Genomic DNA, 14,886 nt, shown 5'->3' with positions numbered 1-14,886 from the left:
ATGAGTTTTTTTTTTTTATATATTTTTTTTCACAAACTGAACAATCAGTAACATTAATAGAAAATTTAAACCTAGAGTGTGCAGTCTTTCCACCAAGAAGCAATTTATGACGAAGTGATCGCTAAAACAATACTGTTTTGTGATCTAATTTTGGCTTAGCTATGATGGTGGTCCAAAAAAAAATCATACATGTTCCATCAAAATAGTGCACAAAAAACAAAGCAGCCTCTTTGTTATTCACCGCTTGCATAACACTATTGTAAACAATTTTTTACTTTCTACTCAACAGTATGACTATGAGCGAATGTTGCTCTTTGAGCGATTCAATGTCGTAATTCAACTTTTTTCTAAAGTTTTTGTTTTTAAGTCTGTCCATGGACTCCCAGTTTATCCTTAGGGAGATGATGCTTAGACAAACAATTTTTCTAGCTCATACAAAAGAGAATTTGTAACTTCCTCTTCACACTTAAAAGATGTCATGTAACCCAAAAGCATTAAGTGTTCTACTTATAATTTCCTCAGACATGGTTTTTCGATGGGTTTCAAATAGAGCAGGTAGGTCAGCGACACTGCAAAAAGGAACTAACATAACAAACGACTGTCTTAATTAGAATGATGAGACAATGAGGACAGCTTCTAAAATTGCATTGTTTCACTCCTTATCATCCCCTAACAAACCAAACATGTTACATGCAACCTAAAATGTGGGTTGAATAACATCATTAATTGTTTTTAAATGGTCAAAGCCCAATGTGCCTTTTTGGTGATTGAGTAACATTTTCATAGTACAATTCACCTAGGCATCCTGTGCATTCATTTCAAAGCATTTTGTTTAACAATGTGTTTTCAAGATTAGGTTGGTTAAGGACATGGCTTATATTATCATCCTCTTGAAAAATAACATTTTAGTCGGAAGGAATGTGCACACACAATCTTTTCAATAGTGAGTTCTCTAAAAGCAACTCCAGTGTTGGAGCTCTCACCCCAAGCTATTCACTATTCAATCCACCTGATAAACAGTAACTGCCCTTAATGAATAGTAATCACCTTTTGCATCTCCACCGTTACACTTCAATAGCCCTATCAATAGGCAATAAAATATTAGTATTTCTTTTTATTTATAAAATAATACAAAATAATTAATTGTAATTTCAGATAAAATTTTTAATCGTTCTCATTGTACCATGTGTCATTATCCGAAGTATTATTAAATAATACAAAATAATTTTATTTGTAATTTCGGATAAGATTTTTAATCGTTCTTGTTGCGCCATTTGTTATAAAATCCGAAAAGACAATTATTGGGGATGGATTTCTGATAAAATTTTTAATCGTACTCGTTATGCCACGTGTCATTATCCGAAAATACAATTATTGGTGATGGATTTCTGATAAGATTATTAACCAATCATGTCACGCCACGTGTCAAAATCTGTTTACAATCTTTGAGGATAGATTTCGATCAGATTTTTAACGAATGAAGGCATGCCACGTGGCATTATCTACAACCTAATACTTTCTGAATCCTTCATGTAATCCACCATCCATCCTCACAAATCTCACACCAATTTTCTCAAGATCTCTATCATTATTCATAGTTTCTGCTTCCTTCTTCACAAAAATCTGTATCATTATTCAAGGTTTCTGCTTCTTTCTTACAATGTCTTCTTCTTCCTCAAGGATGATGTCGGAACTCGATCAGGAAGAGGAAGAATTGTTTAACCAATTAGAAGGAATGTTCAATCACCAGGTGGCAAAAAATGAGAGGGAAGAGGATGAGGAGCGTAGAAGGAGAGATGATGAAGTAAAAATAGGCAGAGCCTCACATTCCCGTCGAGTCATCCAAGTTGTGGCTCAGATCTGCAGGCCCAGCCATTCTGGAAACCTTGATAGAAGAAGGCAACAACGAGGTATAGAACTCTTGGACGATTATTTTGTCCTTAATAGTGCATTCCCTGATACGTACTTTAAACGTCGTTTTAGAATGAAACGACATTTATTCAACAAAATCATGATTGCTGTTTGCAACCATGATTCTTACTTTGTGCAAAAAAAAAGGATGTTTGTGGTGCTATGAGTCTCTTTTCTCAGCAAAAAATTACTGCTGCCTTGCGGATGCTTGCATATGGAGTATCTGCAGACCAAATGGATGAGATAACGAGGATGGGGAAATCAACCATTCTTGAGTCCCTAATGAGGTTTTGTGGAGCAATCGAATCTACTTACACCGCTGAGTACCTCCGCAAACCTACAAACATGGACTTGGAACGGCTTCTGAAGAAGGCCGAGATGCGTGGTTTTCCTAAGATGATTGGAAGCATTGATTGTATGCACTGGACGTGGAAAAACTGTCTTAAGTGCATAGCAAGGTGCTTATGGGGACAGAAAAGGAGCAAAAAATATCATTTTGGAGGCGGTGGTATCTTTTGATACATGGATTTGGCACGCCTTTTTCAGGGTTCCAGGAGCTCAAAATGACACCAACGTCCTTGCACAATCCCCAGTGTTCAAAGATGTCCTGCAAGGAAAGGCACCAAAAGTCACGTATGAGGTCAACGGACGTATGTACGACGGGCCATACTACCTAGCTAACGGCATTTACACGCGGTGGTCAACATTTGTCAAAACAGTGCCACGTCCACGAAGTGCAAAGGAAAAACACTTTGCAAGCTGTCAAGAGGGATGCAGGAAGGATGTGGAGCTCTATTTCAGTATCCTCCAAGCTCGCTGGGTGATCGTCAGGGGTGCTACCAGATTGTTTGATGTAGAGTCACTTCGATCCATCATGATGACGTGCATCATTCTTCATAACATGATTGTGGAATATGAGTATGAGTATGATTATGAAGCCGTTGATGAATATAAGTCAAACATGATGAACAATTCAAGAACACATATATATTGTGCTCATGATGCCACTGATGTGCCCGTGCAATATGAGTCATTACAAAGGGATGGATATTACAATGAAAGGCTCATTCAATGATATATTGCATTTCAAATGCCAGACATGCATAATGCCCGGCAAATTGACTTGATAGAGCACCAGTGGGTATTAAAACAAGCTGAAGATAATTAAGTTCATTTAGTGTGTTTTTTTTAATTTGGTATGTTTGTGTTATTTTATTTGGTGTGTTTTATTATTTGGTATGTTTATGTAATTTTATTTGGTGTGTTTTATTATTTGTTATGTTTATGTAATTTTTTTAGTGAGTTTTTTATTATTCGGTATGCTTATGTAATTTTATTTGGTGTGTTTTTGTCATTTCAATAAATATTCTCTTAGTATAAATAACTTACCAAATTCATTTGAATAAATATTCAATAAATTGGAAACAACATAAAGTACTATTTTCAATAAATAATAAATTACAACCCAAAGTGATTAAAAAATTATGGGTTCCGATTACAAAAACTACTCTATTCATCATCACTTAACCAATTTGTGGTGCTAGGATGATCTTCTCTTGTGATGTTAGGACCATCTTGGCTTGCTCTCGCTTCTCTTGCACGCCTCCTTCGCACCACGTCCGCTTTCTCTGACTTCCAAAGAAATTTAGAATTTGGAGACTTCCTTTCTAAAGGCGTGTTCATAATTTCACGATCTCGTTGAGCCCGTCTTTCTTCTCTAACATGTTCCCTTTCTTGCCTAAGTAGCTCTTTTTCTCTCTCATTAGCCTGAGATTCTCTCTTAATAGCTGTAACTTTTGCGTCCTCTTTAGCCTTATCAGCCTCATATTTCGCCAGTTCCCTCGCCAAAGTCAATTCACCTTGTTGAACAAGTTCTTCCATGAACTTTGCATAATCATTCTTGGAAGCACTCCCTTTTCTCTCTGAAGCCTTCTTACCTTGAGGCCTAATTGGATAACAGGTCGAACCCAACGCTTGTTCAGGGAGGGACGTTTCGGGCACTTCATCTGCATCATCTTCATGAACATGCGAGACATAATCGGGTGTAGAGTGTAGAGGGGTGTTGTTCATGAAAACTTCTAGACCGACAGACACAACTCTAAATTTAGGACAATCTTTGACAATATTCCAACATTCCCACCGGTTGAATGATTTATTTTTGCTTTTGGTTTTGGCAGCGTACCAAGCTTGTGCTTGAAGTTCCTACACAATGCGGGAGCAGAAATAATTATAATGAAAATAGGTAACAAATAAATAATACAAACAAATAATTATAATGTAAGTAGGTAACAAATAAATAATACAAACAAATAAGTATAATGTCAATTTGGGTATAGTACAAACAAATAAATAATATATTGTTACCTGATCCGAGTAATTTTCCCCACTTCGAATATTACTACTAGCTTGTGCCAAGGCGTCTCTCCACATACTAAACGATTGGCTAAGTAATTTTCAACAACTGGACATCGATTCTTTGGTTCTTTTCCCACCAATTTTCTCAAGATAATTGGTATGAATAAGATTCCATATTTCTCGCAACTGCATCTCATTACCCGTAAGCGAATTATGAGTAACTTCAATTCAGCTAGTACACAACGCAACATCTTCAAGAAGCGACCAATTCGTACCTGCATCAGTAGTCATTTTGTTGAAAAAAAAAATGGATTGAAACTTTGAGAGAAAGAAAGGAATGTGATTGAAAGTAGTTGAGAAAATATGAAATTATGGTGTAAGGTAGATGATAATGAGAAGGTATTTATAGAAAAGTAAACACAATTTTTTTAAAAAAAAATTCAGATTTTTTTTTCGAACTTTTTACAATTTTTTTTTTAATCTTTATTCAACTAATTAAGCTCTGCCGTTGGATATAAAAAAAAATTGAATTCCAATACTACAGATTGTGCCACGTGTCATAACGGTAACTTTTCTTGATTTTAAAAATATTTTTTTTTATTTTTTTTATTTATAAAGCATATTAATATTCACTGTTGATCTCAGATCGAACGGTGGATATTAAATAAGATTTTTTTTATTTTTTTTTTCTATTGAGATCGAACGGTCCAAGTTAAAGAACCATTGAGATCGAACGGACCATGGGAAGCCACGTGGCTTCCCAACAGTAACTGAAAAAGTGACTGTTTTTTCTGATTTTGTGTCAGCGATGCGCCCCTACGCGCGAGTGGGTTGCACGCGCATGACAGAAAAAAAATATAAAAAGGTCTAACGCTAGGCTGACGTCAGGCCTAGCGTCACATCCACTCGGGCTGGCAATTCTTCACGGGCTCGGAGCTCGGGCCTCCACCTCTACTCGGGCTTCTTCACGCTGGCGCTGGTCCATAAGGCCTCAGGTCCCTTTTCTCTGGCTTGTCCCCTGAGCACCCAGCAACGCTGGAGTTGCTCTAATATGAATATGAAATTGTAACATTCTCCAAACGGCTTCATAAGTACATAAATATCTACAATTAAAATAAACAACTTCATCAAACCTTTGATCCTCAAAAATAGCCTAGCCTTATCTATGCCTTTGGTTATATATTTGAAAATATATTTAATGAGCATTATTGATAGAGTGACTCAATATTTATATGAGCTTAATACTTCAATAACAACTCACGAATTTAAAGATAACAAACACATTATCAAGCTTAACTCCATTCTTTGGAACATAATATATTTTTTGTTTCCCTATGTCCATACGTAACAAAACTGTAGACATCGAAATTTCAGTAAAACAAATGTTCACCAATGCATTAAAGTTTTGACATGTCAAGGCATACATGGGATACGCCACGTGTTGTACAAATTGTACACATGGCGTGTGACTCAACAAAATAGGAAGAAATACCCTTGAAGGATTAAACAAGTTTTTCTTCTCATTTTAGGCAATAACAAGGCAAGTACATTTCAATCCATTGAGGATCAAAACAAGTTTTTCTTCTCATGTTGGGCAATGACAAGGCAAGCACACTTCAATCCATTACGGATCAAAGCAAGTTTTTCTCATTTGGGCAATGACAAAGCATACACATTTCAAGTTTAAAATGGTGTTAAGTGGGAAATTAGGCCATAAGTTACACCACTTCAAGTTTAAAATGGTATTAAGTGGGAAATTAGGCCATAAGTTACACCACTTCAATTTCAATATTGCATTAAGTGGGAAAATTAGGCAATGGTGCTTGGAAAGGAAACAAATATTTTGTGGTGGTGATTCATTTTCAAAGCCTATAAATAGGCTTCTCCATCAAGGTATCAAGCATCAAGGAATTCACAAATACATTTCTCTACTCCCAAAATGGAAGAGAATACTCCCCACACATCCAAAATCCTTGAAGCTTTGAAACTCTAAAGCTCTCAAGCATCCAACCCCCAAATTCCCAAGAATCCCGAAGAATGGAGAAAACACTCTTCATTCTTCGTCAAATCCTCCTTCAAGATCAAGCCCCGACGGCCCTTGAAGAACTTCCACCAACTCAAGATCAAGCCCCGACGGCCCCTTGAAGAAAGTGTTCATCATTCATCATTCGTTCATCCTAAGATCAAGCCCCAACGGCCCTTTGGATCAACAACCTCAACAAACCCATACACCCATTCTTCAAGATCAAGCCCAACGCCCCTTGAAGATTCATTCATCATCCGTTCATCCAAAGATCAAGCCCCAACGGCCCTTGGATCAACAAACAAATCCACACATCCATTATTCAAGATTAAGCCCAAAAGCCCTTGAAGAAAACCAACTGTTCATTCAAGATCAAGCCTAGACGGCCCTTGAAGAAAACCAACCGTTCTTCAAGATCAAGCCCAAAAGCCCTTGAAGATCCGCTCATCCATCAACCTTCAAGATCAAGCCCCGAAGGCCCTTGAAGAAACTTCCATCAACCTTCAAGATCAAAGCCACGAAGGCCCTTGAAGAAACTTACAACTGTTCATCCAAGATCAAGCCTCGACGGCCCTTGGATCAACAAATCTACATCTTACGGAGATAGAATCAGAGGATCAAATTATAAAGAGATTGTAACCCCAAAATCATTAAACACAAAATATTATTTTGTACACGTTATTCTTGTTTCCTGTTTCAAGGAACTTTCGTGTTCACAAAAACCATCAGGGTCAAAAGTGATTTCATATGCAAAAACTTTTGAAAATTCTTTCACATATTTTTTTTTATCTTTCATGCAAGTTTATTCTTTATTTGCAAGACTGCACTAACCATGGATCATGAATTGTGTAACAACATCATATCCAAACTAGGTTGAATTCCTAATCAAGAATCTCAGCTGAAATGATTGAAAGGAGAATGACACTTATACTTCTTACTGGCCCAAAACCAAAATGTGACAATGGGGTAGGCCTTTTTTTTGGCACTTCATTGTGTAAATTACTGTTGTAAAATGAACAACACACAAACATCAAATGAGAATGTTTCATCTTTATGTGTTGAAAACAAAACAAACTTAGGCAAAGAATTGGACAAAGTTAGCTCACTAACTAGATTCAACCTTGCCAAAAGGTGTTCTAGATTTTATATAGCTAATCATATGATTAAGTTTTGCTTTAAAAATTCTTGAAATTATATTCAGTCTATACTCAGCCCTACATCCAGATCGGTGACCTATATCTTCAACAATTTTTAGGCTATTTGACATTGCAAGTAAAGGTGATGAACAAATCAGGTATGTCCAATGTCTGATCCACTTACACTTCCTTTTCTTAGCATCTCACGAATTCGCATAAGACACTCGATTTTTAGGGAACTTTGATTCGCTCTAATGAATTCAAGTCTAACTTCTTCAAGCGTGGCATATGCATCGATTAAATAGGGTTGAAACAATCTGCCACCTTTTCATAGGGTGCTATCATGACCCTCCTTATCTTGGATTCAGTAACCTAGAAATGCTCTCATAGATACCCCTTCAGTTTTTTATTTTTTTCCAAATTTAGATTCCAGGCTAGACCTTTCTTATAGTTTTCACCAAATAGGGAAAAAAAGGATATTGGAGAGCCCATATTTATGATGTAACCTTGTTAATCTTTGCAGCCCAGTCGTCCTATGCTCTATAGCAATATCTCTTTCAGTGTGAAATTGGTCAATGTCCCCCACTATTAACCCTTTAATCCTATACACATTGGCATATTATACTGCGCATCATGATTGTTTTGGACATCGAGCAAACGTAGCCTCAACAAATATGTCAACCCTTCATTAACCCTATCCCTTGCCACCCTAAATAATTGAACTAACTCATTACACTCATGTAACATTTTAATAAAACCATCACCTATCTGCGCGTCAAGTTTTGGAGAAGTTTTTGAATGAGAAAAACAACTCAACCGATTGTTAATCTCATTCTGAGCCCTGGTTTGGTATTAGGGTGCTTCTGAAAAAAAATGGGTATAAAAAAAAGCTGGGAGCTTTTTTATGTTTAGTCAACATTCAATTTCAGCTCTTTTTTTTTTCCACAGTTTTGGGTGACAAAGGCCAAAAACACAAAGCTACAAAACCCAGCTTTGAAAAGCCGACTTTTTTTGCTTGCTCAGCTTCTGCACAAACTGATTTCGCAAGAGGCGTTGAGGCTTTTAATGAAATTTTCCAATACCCAAAATGGCCTTTAGCAATTAAATAAATTATACATTATACCCATCGACTTCATCGCTAACCCCGCCATGTCTCTCTTCCATCTTCTCTGACTATGAGCTTCTTCGGATTTCTGGGACAGGAGCGGTTGGAGGTTTGTCGGAATTTAGGGTTTTGTCAAAATTTGGAACCTCTTTATTGGATTTATGGGCTTTGTCAAAATCTGGACATGCTAAAAGCCCCAAAACGAGGGCGGCAAGTGGAAGACGACCAAGTGGTGGTAGTTGTGGGCAATGTTGACGACGAAGCCTCTAACACGGAGGGAACTCTCCCACGACTTCTCCCAAATCTCCATCAAGAGAGTAGGGATTATGTTCGAGGGATTGCAATTAGTGTTGCTGCGGTGGTGGTCTTCAATAAGAGAATAGAATTTGTCGGTGACCCAACCTTCCTTAGGATATGGTAGAGAGAGATAGAGAGAAAGATGAGAAAGGAAGTGGGCAAAAGGAAGTGGGGCAACGAAAGAGGAAAGAAAATATACGTTTTGCAAAAGAAGAAAATCAAACCTTGAAGAAGAAAATAGCATAAAAAATTATGATTCCATAATAAAAGAAAAGATAAAGAGTAATAGTTGTATAGTAAATAGATATTATTATAAATGTTAGATTATATGTTGAATGCTGGATTATGATTTCTTGTTAAACGTTGGATTATAATTTCTTGTTAAACATTGGATTATATGTTTAAGATAAAATTTATAAATATTTTTCTTTTAAAAATATAGTATATTTAGTAATTCACCTTTATTTGTTAAGAAAATTAAGTTTATGGTACATCTAGTATTATACCCTTTTTAGTTATTTCACACAGTCACATCTGTTTTAAATAAAAGTTTACCAAATACTATAATACTGTTTTTTTTTTTTTTCAAAAGAACTTTTACAAAAAAGTTTACCAAACACTATATTGCTTTATTTCACAACTACTTATTCTCACAGCACAGCAGAAGTATTTTTTTTTTTTTTCAAAGCATAACAATACCAAACTAGCCCTAAGTGTCATAAGTGTACAACTGGGCAAATTTAGGACTCATCTTCAAGAGACAAAACAAAACCCATTGAATGATGCACTTCACCATTGATCTTAAAAACATAAGAACATCAACTCTTGTTGATTGATGTATTAACTTTAGCTCCCATTGAGGTTAACGTCATCATATAATTATACAACTTAACATTTGTTTTAAAATCAAACTTTCTCGAGAATTTGTTGGATCTACCAAAGGATATAAAAATGCAGGTGTGGGTTTAATAAGTGGGAACTTAACTTTTACACTCATATAACATGCACCAAAGTTTGGCCTACCAACTGAAAAAGTGCTTTTTTTTCAAGCGTTCTGCAGACCAAAATAAAGCGCCACAATATTAACACTTGTAATTTCTAAGACTAAAATCAACATAGTCTGGATCGACATCTATGGAAAAAATACATTAAAAAAATCATCTATCAAAGAAGCAGGGGAAAGTTAACTTTTTAAATGAGGGGAAAATATGGAGAGAATTAGATTCAAACATGACATACTCCTTTTTATTTATTTATTTATTTATTTTATAATTGGCTTGACCAATTATAGATGGAGTCTTAACAAGGTCACTACTTTGACCATGACTTAAGATGCAATGCAAAGTGGCAAAATCTGCAAGAAGCACATACACAGAAAATTGATGAGAAGTATTGATAGCAGTTGATGATGAGTTAAAGATCTGGTCAATCGATGCATGTTGGTTTAAAACAAATGTAGAGTGTTGGTCAGGATTGCTTGCGTTGTTATGAAACAGTTTGAAACAGTGCTGAACTTGTGGTCATAAGAAGTTGAGACATCTTGCAAAACCAAATCATTCAAATTAAGAACACCAGTAAAGGTCGGCAAACCGTCATGCATAATTTTATCAACTCACTTATATATCTTGGATTTTCTAGGCATAGCACTACATAAACGAACCAAAACCCATTAATCAGAATGCCTCACTGACCGATGAAACCAAAACATAAAAAAAAGCCCATTTTAACGCTATGTAATTAGTAAAGAAGCATGAGATAAGGGAATCCATCACAAATGCATGAAAAATAGAAGTATGGAATCCTAATCCAAATGAGATTAAATTTTAGTTTTAAAACTGTTTCACATGTAAAAGGCAATAAATCTTACTAGGTTGAAGCTGCAAAAGGAATCGCAAGCAAGCGTAAACAAGTATTTGTGAAAATCTGGATAACAGAAAGAAGACCAACACAAAGAAAGCTTAACATGTAAGCATATACACGACTACAATGAAATAAAATTAAAAAAAAAATAAAAAAAAAGAACAAGCCTAACAAAACAATAGATTACCAGTTACTAGAAAAATAACCTTTCATCGTTAGAGGTATTTTTGTTATTTTAACTAATTAAAACATAAATTTTAAGACAAGTTGTTACAGCACTACCCATCTTTCCTCCTCGATGACATCCCAAAGAGCCTAGGTCCTAGAACCACTATGACTCGATTCTCTCCTCTTCGACAGCATCATCATCGTTGCAACTATTATCATCCTATTATTGCTATTGAGAACACTGCCCAATCATCATCCTGCTAAAATTTAGGTAATTTTGAATTAGGGTTTTGTTATTTATGTTAATTTCTGGTTTAGGGATTTTAGGGTTTTGAAATTAGAATTTGTAGATTGATGTGTTCCGAGTTCTAAATTCCTAGGTTCTAGAATACAAGAGTTGAACTTGAAGATTAACCCTTGTGGCCTTCCCCAATAGTTTTCGATATTCGCTCAAATTTCAGGTATATTCTAGAAACTGCCATCTGTTTTTGGTTAATTGTGATTAAATTTCCTTCAAAATCATGATCATTATTTTTGTTACATTAAATGTCTTTGCTAGACTGATTTTAAGCATTTCTTTGTTTCGGATTTTGAATGGATGCATTATACAATTTCCAATCATCAGTACCATGTTTTCACTTTGATATCTTTTTGTTACTTTTATATTGACAGTGTTTGGAAAAAAACGAACTTTGAATTCATATCATTTGATGTGCTTGGCTCATGAAAGATTTAGGCATGCACTTATTGCTTGGTTTTCGAAATTTTCAAACATTTCTAATACTCATCCCACTTCTTTATTTTATTTCACATTGACTTTTGCAATTGATTATAATGGTGTAATATACACCTAGTTTTCATTCATTATTGTTGTAGGTTGAACTTGATCTCAATTTAGTATATGTTAGATGCTTTATGTGTGTTACATTTTTCTATCTTATAAGTCATATGCAGGGAATTGCATTACAATGTAAGTTTTTATTAAATGGTTAGTCTTAGTTATTGAAGATTGTTTATTCATATTTAAAATCGAATTAAAATCTTATTAATATTGACGATTAGTTAATTTAGTTTCTATGTTATCAACAATTGCCTTCTCTTTATTTGATTAATGAATACTTTCATTATATTTTATGCATTAGTGTGCATTTTTCTCTTTTTATTTGATTAATGTGCATAAGTGTCCATTTTCCTCTCTTTATTTGATTAATGAATACTTACATTATTTAAATTATATAGATTTCTACATAATGTCTCAAAGTACCCCTAGTAATATAGCATATTCTACGGACACATCACCATGTCCTCCACAACCAACACAACCCTTACAATTAAAATCATCAATGCCTCCTCCAAAACCCTCATTCTCCCACAAAAAAAAAAAAAAAAAAAACATCAACTATTCCAAAGACAAAACAACCAACTATAATAGCTTCACTAGAAAAATCATTTTCTCAGAGATCTTAGGTTTGGGTTCATGTCACTAAATGTACCATCATGGAACTACAAGTAGTAGGAAATGATGGAAAGAAATAGATGATGGAGGTACAAGTATCAAGCTAAGTGTAACCATTGTAACACCTTTTTTGTATGTGATTCTAGTGGGGGTGGAACTTGTAATTATATTAAACGCATCAATAGACATTGCAAGATGTATAAATCAATTGATGAGTTACAAAAGGTTCTAGGCAGTTCTGGACCTTTTGGATGTGGTGACGTTAAAATCATGATTGTTACTAAAAGGATTGAGCCAAAAAGAAGTGTGAAAGACATTATTGAGTTCATTGTGATTGACAATGTACCTTTTAGTATTACGGAAAATGAGGCAATTAAGTAGATGGTGTGCAAAGTCCAGCCTAGATTGCATGTTTCATCTCGAAGAACTATTGTGAGAGAATTGTGCAATATGTATGATACCATGAAAGATAAGTTAAAAAGGAGATACACAAACGCAGAGTTAGCTTGGCTACTGATACATGGATAAGTGTGCAGAATTTGAACTGCATGATGATACCGTTCATTTTGTGGATGATGAATGAAATATGCACATGATTCTAAACTTTTATTTGATTCCAAATCATGAAAGCAAAGAAATAAGGAAGTTGATTGAGGAATGTTTGGTTGAGTGGGAGATTGAGAATGTGATGTATATCTTAGTTGACAATGTATCAGCTAATAAGGTGGCAATTAGGTATGTTGCTCGTAAAATGCAGAAATGGCCTAATAGTAAATTTATGGCAAATTTATGCACATGAGGTGCTTAACTCATATTATCAACTTTGTAGTGAAAGATAGGTTAAAAAGATTAGATACAAGTGTGGATGCTCTTAGAAATGCTGTGAGGTTTGTGAAATCAAGCCCCAAAAAATTTGGTTATTTCAAGAAATATGCAGATAATGAGAAGTTAGATGGTAGAGGTCTAGTTGTTATGGATATACGTACTAGGTGAAATAACATATACATGATGCTAGAATCTTGTTTAAAGTTTGAAAAGGCATTCGAAAGGATGTCCAAAGATATGAAGCCAAAATATACTCGACCAATTTCGGGGAAAATGTGGTACTTAATAATGAAGGAGAAGAAGTAGAAAGTACAGGTAAGGTCGGACCACCTGAGGAGGAAGATTGAGATGATGCATAAGTGTTTGTGAATTTTTTGAAGGTCTTTTACCTTGTGCCTTTGAAAGTCAGTGCAAGTAAGTATCCCATCATCTAATACAACTATTCATGATGTCATTGCTGTGGAGAACGTGATTGAAAAGTTTTTTATTTGAATATATGCAAATTGGAGGAACTATACAGTGGTGATACATGATATGACAATGAGCATAAGAACCAAATACAGAAAGATTTTGGTTCAATTAAGTCCCTTAATCAAATATTTGTAGTTACCCTTGTCTTAGACCCAAATTTCAAATTGAGGCACTTCATGAACTTGTGTAAAAAGCAATTAGAGCTTTCTAAAGAAGAGATTCAACAGAAAAGTAATGAAGTGAAGACACAGTTGAAGGCAATGTGTGATGAATATTTTCAACAAGTTTTTGATTTACAAACACAACAAAAAAGTAAATAAGATTTAGTTGTTGACATTATTTCTTCAAGGATAAAACAATTAACTTCCTAATGTACCAATAGAAAATCCAATGATATTTAGTCAAATGATAGATGATTAGGAGAAGGAATTAAAAGACACCGAACTTATTACGGTTGCACATGAGGTGGATATGTATCTCCTTGATACACTAGAGAAAGTATTATATGGTAAAACATTTGACATTTTGAAATGATGGAAGTTGAAGGGGAGGAGCACATATCCCATATTTGTTTTGATAGCGAAAGATGTGGAGGCATATCAATGACTTCATTGTTTCAAGAAGGAGAGTACATTTAGTGCAGGAAAGAGAGTAATTGATTTCTTTTGATCATCTCTCATTCTTGAAACAATAGTCATTGATATGCCTCCAAAACTGGATAAGAATTGAAGAAATTAGCAACATTGAGTATGAACCAAGTTCAGCCGAGCTTGAATTTTATCAATAGTGAAAACGATAATTATTTTGTTTTGTATAGTTTGGTTTATATTAATTGTTTAATCTTCTATTCATTTACAATAAACATGCTTCTTTTATTCTTTGTAGAACATTAAAAAAAAAAAAAACAAATGATATATCTACAAGTTCAACCCGTTCAAGTGTTCTTGAAATTAAAGCTCCTCAAACAACTTGAAAGAATAAAGGAATTGTGGTAATATTTTAAACTCAAATGATTACATTTTAAAATTTCAATGATTCAATGAGGATAATATGATATTAGACATTAAAAATGTCATGTTTATATTCTATTTTTCTTTATAGATTCAATGATGAATGATGCTGGACGTGATTTCAGATGTTAATTTGAAAGTTATTACGAATGTCATATTTATGTTATTTAGGATGTTAATTTGATTTTTGGAATTTGGATGTCTCGAACTCTCGAATGTTATTTTGTATGTCGATTTGATCTATGGATGTCTCAGATGCTATTTTGAAT

The sequence above is a fragment of a genome, unplaced genomic scaffold, assembly GCF_019419815.1.
Source record: "Pyrus x bretschneideri cultivar Hongxiangsu unplaced genomic scaffold, Pyrus_bretschneideri_v1 Contig8, whole genome shotgun sequence".
Classification (NCBI taxonomy): domain Eukaryota; kingdom Viridiplantae; phylum Streptophyta; class Magnoliopsida; order Rosales; family Rosaceae; genus Pyrus; species Pyrus x bretschneideri.
The sequence above is the reverse complement of the archived record's forward strand: the minus strand, read 5'-3'. Positions refer to the sequence as shown.